Source organism: Triticum aestivum, chromosome 1B (assembly GCF_018294505.1).
Source record: "Triticum aestivum cultivar Chinese Spring chromosome 1B, IWGSC CS RefSeq v2.1, whole genome shotgun sequence".
Taxonomy (NCBI): domain Eukaryota; kingdom Viridiplantae; phylum Streptophyta; class Magnoliopsida; order Poales; family Poaceae; genus Triticum; species Triticum aestivum.
The window spans coordinates 572,764,641-572,770,615 of NC_057795.1; positions in this window are offsets into that span (position 1 = coordinate 572,764,641).

Sequence of the window (5,975 nt, forward strand, 5' to 3'; positions counted from 1 at the left end):
CTTGGGAACCGGTGCCTCGGAAGCTAGCCAGAAAGATCTGGGACCCACACCGCCTAGGGAACTAGCGTGCCTAGGGACCCGCACCCGCCTTGTAATCCCGCCCTACGCGATGCTATTTGACCCGTTGACCGCCCATACCGCGGCACAACGCGGCGCACATATGGGGCATTTGTATTGTACGCCTCTTGTACTCCCTTTAGGTGGGGGAAGACTTTTTTGAAAATAAGGCCATCTTTTTCTCTTTTAACAAAGGGGTATGTGCTAAGGCTGGTTGTAAGAGTATCTCCAGCCGCGTCCCAAGAACGGCCTCCCCAGGCGTCTTTTTCCGCCGGTGCCCAAAAAACGGCCCAGCCGCGTTCCCAGGAGCCCGTTTTTCGGCGGCTTGGGCTGAAATCAGCACCGGCGGACTCAGGTCGAACCCGACGCGCCGGGTGGCGCTCGGGGGTTGCCGGGGCAAGCGTTTTGGCGCGAAGCAGCCGCGGGCTCGCCGAGTCAGCGAGACGGCTGCTTCGTCAACCCCATCGCCTCGGTTCTCGCGGAAATCAATGCGAAGGCTGCCTGGCTGCCGCGCCGGTCAGCCTCCATTGGTGCCTCACGAGCGGCACAGTGAAGACGCCGCTGACGCACGTCTGCTCGCATGCGCCACGCGTCCTCCCGCATGCCGCCCACCGCCACCCCCGCTTTGGCTATAAAAGGCACCCCTCCCCCGATGAGCACCACACCCTCCCCCTCTCCCTCCCGCGAAAGCCTTCTTCCCGCCGACGAGCTCTCCCCCCACTGCCTTCTACCGCCGACGAGAAAAATGGCCGAGAGATACCCAGGCGACGGTGCAGCGGCGAACGGCTTCGGCCGTCGACACCTCCATTAGCCGGAGGCGCGCCTTCTGTACGAGGCCGAGTACCCGGCACCGCCCGACATGCGCGTGCCGAGGGCGTGGAGGCTGAGCGCCGGCGGCGTCCCGGTGCCGCCCGTCCTCGAAGGAGCTGCACGGCGGGCGGAGATCGCCCGCATCCGCTCGTCGCTGACGGAGGAGCAGAGGAATGAGCCCAGGTACGCGCCCGACAGCGAAACGCTGTGGGCGCTATACTTTCAGGCCCGCCGCGAGGAGCAGATCGCCTCCGCCAACGGCGTCATCCCGCGCGGCCGCCTTAACTCCGAAGGACGGCGCGAGTGGTGGGGCGTCCCCGGTCGCACACTCGACGCCGTTCTCGACCACATCGAGACCGGCAATGTGCCATGGCTGGAGTACCCGGCGTGCCCCTCCTTCTCTCGCCGACGCGGTAGTTCCTGGATACCACAGCGAATGGAGCCGGGGTCGTCCTCCTTGTCGGGCTCCGGCTTGCCGGCCATCCGCCCCGTCAAGCCCGAGCCGGAAAAGACACCGCTCGGGCGTCGCGCGTGGAGCGGCGCCCTCGTCATCAACGAGCCGTCGCCTGCGACGGCACCGACGAGGCGCTCCCTTCTCCTTGTCCGGCCGAAGCCCGAGCCGGACACGCCCCCCGTGAAGCCGGAGCACGCCGGCATGGTGGCACCCGATGACGAGTCCGCCCTCAAATGGGCGATGGAGGACTACGTTCGCGATCAGGTGTGCCAACAGCGTCGGGCACTAGTGCAGAACCGGGCAATAGCACCGGTTCGTAAGGCCCTTTAGTGCCGGTTCCATAACCGGCACTAAAGTGTGGGCACTAAAGCCTCCCCCCTTTAGTACCGGTTCAACACGAACCGGTGCTAAAGGGAAACCACGTGGCACGAGCCAGCTCCAGGGGCCTGGAGTCCTTTAGTACCGGTTGGTAAGACCAACCGACCGGTTGGTAAGACCAACCGGTACTATAAGATTTGGGGGGGTTTAGTTTTATGATTTCTTTTTCATTTAATTTTGTGTTTCCATTTTAATTCTTTTTCATTTGCTGGTATTTTACGATACTACACATTGTACACGTTATGCATATATATATATATATATATATATAGAATTTCTAGTAGAACCAATCATGCATGTATATATCATCAATGTCTCACAAACCATCATATTAATTAATTCACACATACACACATGTATAGCTATATACAATTTCTCCTACGTATGCATGTTGCCTTCGGAGCCAGTGGCATTAGCCTAATTGGTGCCTTCGGAGCACGATGACAATTGGAAGTGGTTTTCATGGGGGCGGTAGCGGGTAATAGTATTCTCTCTTCGGATTTATGACCTGGTCGAGCAAAAATCCCGCTATTTCCTCTTGAAGTGCTTCTACGCGCTCCGTTTCTAGGAGCTTCGCCCGCACCTCTCTGAACTGTTAAGAAGGAGATCAATATGCATGTGTATTAGTTGTGTGACTGAATATCGATAATGGTGTAAAAATTGTGAATAGTGTTTTGACAAGCATACCCATTCCTGTCTTTGAGATCTGCTCCTTTCGAACGTCATCATGCGAATGTTCTCGCAAACGCAGAATGCACACAGATCAGTCCCCTGTGCCTGCTTCAGGGCCTTTAAGAGAATGGAATTTGATCAGATAATAATTAATCAAGCATGATAATTAAAGAGATGGCAGCTAGCTAGCTAGCTAGTACTACTTAATTACTTACCTTGGGTCTTCCCCATTTAAGCTTTTCTTTCCATTCGCCGTCCGTAACCCTGATGAACCTTGCCCAAGCCCTGCCCGCCGAAAAAGAAAATGAATAAAGGGGTTATTAAATGGTTCATATCACGAAATGACGAACTAAATAGGCCGAGATATATAGTTAATAATGATTGAAATTACCTGTTGACTATCCCAAACAAGATGTTATAGTCAGTTTTTTCTTTGAGTAATGAGTCCAGTATTTCAACTGTTCCGGCGTCAACTTTAATGATACACAAGACCCAGTGAAATCTGCATGCACACACGTTTGCATGTCTTAATTAAGCGGGCATATGTAAGCAAAAACATGTAGCTAGCTAGTAGGCAAAAACAGAGAATTTGTAGTACAAGACAGTGTGACTCACTGGAAGTTGTAAGGAAGTAGTATATCTTCATTGTATTTGAGGCGCTTCAAGAACTCTAGCATGCTGTCCTCTACGGCCTTTTGATGACGTTCATCTATTTTCCATGTGTATTCATTAATGGTGTTTGGGTCAATGAACCCAATGCCATAGCGTCCACCTTTTCTCATTTCATACATCTTCATCCTGCATATAATACCACAGAAAAGAATATAGTGAGGATAATTACAGGTAATGATAAGGATCACTACAACTAGCTTGAGACTTAAATTACAAAAAGAAATCACTTACAAACAATAGCAACTGATGATAGATTTGTCGAGTGCGTCTTGATTGTATAACTTAAACAGTTCAGAATACTCAACGGACACAGCTTTCTCGTGATAGTAATGATCCTCCTTGACATTCACCATGAGGGACAATCGATCGGAAATCTTGGTAATGTTCATGTACCATTGATGCAATTCATACATTCTCGTTGGGAGGTTCTTGACCTTGTCTGGATCGACCAAAGGTTGGCCCCGGACATATTTCCGTTTTATTTCATCCTCTCTAAGCACAGGCATGGGCTCGATCTCGAGGAGTTGTCCAACAGTGATTTTGAGAACTTCAGCCTGCATTATATGCTCCTCCGTTATTACCACATTGCCCATCTCAGGAACGTAAACTGTTTGCCCACAATAATATTGGGTGCGCGTACTGTCACGTGTTGTTGGCACAACAAGCGAGGGGATCGATTGCGCCGCCTGTTCTCCCAGCTGGGGAATGGTTTTCCCGCATTTTTTGACAGCTGCTTCTTGTTTGCTCGACCCCAAGCTCGCCTCCTTATGTACACGTGCTCGATTTAACTTCCTGATGTGGCGCTCATAGTCTGTGTCAACAGGCTCGGGAGCTGGTGGTTGAGCCATACTAATGAAGTGGTCAATCGTTTCCTCAGGCACTTTCTCCCTTGGCGGCGGTGGCGGTTTCGGTGCAAAATGGGCTTCCACCTCGGACTTTGATATGGCTGCGATTTCCTCCTCGGACCTGTCATAAGCCCTCTGCGGAAGAGGCATGAGGCTTGGACCATATTTATATCGCTTGCCTCCGCCTGTACTTCCTGTACTACCTCGACTCGTACCGCTACGCACCATAGCTGCGGGGTGTCTCTTCTTTGATTGCTGAGGCGGCGGAGACGGCTGACGGGGCTGAGTTGGACGAGGAGGAGTGGCCGCCTGAAGCTGTGCCGGACTTGGAGGAGGAGTGGCCTGAGGTTGTGCCGGACTTGAAGGAGGAGTGGATGTCTGACGTTGTGGCGGACTTGGAGGAGGAGGAGTGGCCTGACACTTTGCCGGACTTGGTGGACTTGCAGGAGCGGGAGACTGCTGACTCGGTGGCGGACTTCGACGAGGAGTCGGCTGACGCGGTGTCGGTGACCTTCGAATGATGATGCAATCCTTTTTCCATAGGATGATACGATGTTTGGCATCTCCGAGAAAGCGCTCGTCGTCACCTCCAGGATAGTCAAGCTCTAGCTCCGAATATGGGTCCACCACCTCATCAACCAAGACACGAGCATAGCCCACTGGAATCGGGTTGCAATGGAAGGTTGCCTCGGGGGGATTTGTAAAAGCAACGGTGTCCGCCACCTTCATGGATATGTTCTTCATTTTGACGTGTAGCTCGCAGCTAGTGTTCTCCGTGATGTCATCCATGGGGTATCTACCCAGCATTGCGTCGTCCGGGGTAGAATCCACGCTGCTTCTCGGCATGGATGGGGCGGTGCTATCCAATGCTGGATCATTCGCTAGCTGCTGCAGCTGCTGAGACCCCCTTTGCTGGGTAAGTGAGTCGATCTGCTCCTGCTGCCGCTGGAATTTGACTACCAATTCCGCTTGACTTTCTTCTAGGCCTTGAAGGCGTTCATAGTCCCGCTTTCTCTGCTCCTCCTCCATCTTCCTCTTCTTCTCCTCCGCAATCTTCTTTCTCGCACGGGTTCTGTAGTCGGTGTTCCAGTCTGAGAACCCCTCATACCATGGAATAGCGCCCTTGCCTCGTGTTCTTCCCGGGTGTTCAGGATTTCCCAGGGCACGCGTAAGCTCGTCGTTCTCTCTGTTGGGCTGGAACACCCCCGATCGTGCCTCTTCTATTGCAACAAGTATCGCATCATCGGCTCCCTTCAGACTTGCCCTCGTCGAAACATTGCCTATCTTCGGGTCCAACTCCCCCCCATGCGCATAGAACCAAGTCCTGACCCTGGGGGGCTAGCTCTTAGTAACCGGAGTGGCACCTGCATCCTCCATCTCTTTCTCAGACTTATCCCACTTAGGCATTGCCACCGCATAGCCACCTGGCCCCAGCTTATGGAACTTATCCTTTTTTTCGGCATTCTTCTTGTTTATTCTCGACCGTTCCTTAGCTAATTCCGAATCCTTGAATTTCACGAAATCTTCCCAATGAGCACGTTGGTTCTCTAGTGTTCCCTCGAATACTGGAGTCTTCCTTCCTCCCTTGACGTACTTGTCCCATTCACGATTCTTGTGGTTCTTGAATGCAACCGCCATCTTCCTAAGAGCAGCGTCCTTGACTTTCTGCACATCTACTTCTGTGAAATGATCTGGTAGGGTGAAATGTTCCATGAGAGTATCCCAAAGCAGATCTTTTTGATTCTTGTCGACAAAAGTAACATCTGGACGTGGAGCAGCGTCCTCTTTGTCTTTTTGTCTTTTGTCTTTTGCTGGCTCTCTCCATTCTTGAAGGGAGATCGGGAGTTGGTCCTTCACGAGAACTCCGCACTGACGAACGAACTTGTCCGTAATCTTCTTAGGCGCTAATGGTTCGCCACTAGGTCTGATTGCCTCGATATTGTACTTTACGCCCTCCTTCAACTTTTTGTTCGGGCCTCGTTCCGTCCTTTTGCCTGAAGATTTGCTCGATCCGGATGGCTGAAAGAACAAAGATCGATTCGTTAATATATCTTCAAGTCAATTAAAACATGTGATGATCACCAGAT